This window comes from Sinocyclocheilus anshuiensis, unplaced genomic scaffold, assembly GCF_001515605.1.
Source record: "Sinocyclocheilus anshuiensis isolate Anshui unplaced genomic scaffold, SAMN03320099.WGS_v1.1 scaffold1680, whole genome shotgun sequence".
Taxonomy (NCBI): Eukaryota; Metazoa; Chordata; class Actinopteri; order Cypriniformes; family Cyprinidae; genus Sinocyclocheilus; species Sinocyclocheilus anshuiensis.
Genome location: NW_015558569.1, coordinates 244,907 through 245,841, shown reverse-complemented (window position 1 = coordinate 245,841; position 935 = coordinate 244,907). Strand labels below are relative to the sequence as shown.

The 935-nt window shown below is 39.9% G+C and overlaps 1 protein-coding gene across 3 annotated transcripts in view; it reads left to right on the top strand.

The window, feature by feature from the left end:
* The first annotated feature begins 748 nt into the window (after nt 1-748).
* fbxo43 (F-box protein 43) overlaps nt 749-935 on the top strand; it is a 28,316-nt gene continuing 28,129 nt past the window's right edge. For all 3 annotated transcript variants that reach the window (XM_016475143.1, XM_016475142.1, XM_016475141.1), the window contains exon 1: nt 749-840. The gene's annotated coding sequence lies outside the window, so the exon portion shown is untranslated. The remainder of the gene's footprint in view (nt 841-935) is intronic.

Genomic DNA, 935 nt, shown 5'->3' with positions numbered 1-935 from the left:
CACACACACACACAGATAAACATCTCCGGTAATGATCGACTCTGAAGTCTCTGAAACTCACCAAATATCCAGCAGCACACAGAAGAGTAACGTTCATCGAGCGTTTATTAATTATTATTAAGCGTCTGTCGCGTCAAACACACACTGCCTGCGCGCGCCACGCGTCCGGTTCCCATGGCAACACAAGCACGCGGGGCGGGGCGGGGCTTATCGGTGGTCTCTAATCGGTCCGGTGCTGTAGGTTTACGTCACTCAACTATAACATGACGCCCGTTACATTTCTCAGCGCCGATCAAACCGACCAATCACTTCAGATCAGTTTGTGTTCAATATAATCTCATATGTTAAACTCCTGTGTGATCATGGAAAATGTGTTTGTGATATTTGTGCTTTAATTATGCCATGTACAATTACAAAACTAATGAACTGATTCATATTTGTCAGAAAGACAAACATGGATTTTATTTGGCCACATAGTCAATAATATCAACGATGTTGATATGAAAGTTTATTTATTTGAAATGTGAAGGAGTGAAATTATAGAATTATATATTTTGTTTGAAAAAAAAAAGTTTGGATTTTGACGTTTATTTCTAAAATTTCCGAAATGCATGATATCGTATTAATAGATCTTAATTGTTTTAATATATGTTAATTTTGTGTTGGATATTTTGTATGTTTGGAAAAATGATTCCGAGTCTCTTTAAATCCGCGTCCAATCAGCGAAAAGGGCTCGAAATTTGAAAGGTGGAGCCTCATTGCCCCGCTGCTCACCATCTCTCTCCCTCTCTCTCTCTCTCGCTCTGAGCCGCAGCGGCATGGAACTCTGATCAAACACAAGTGAGTAACGAACTCTTTCATTCGCGCCGTTTAGTGGTTTAAAAGGTTTAAAAGGTATTTGTCGTTAAATGTGTCACATGTGAAGCAGCTCTTCG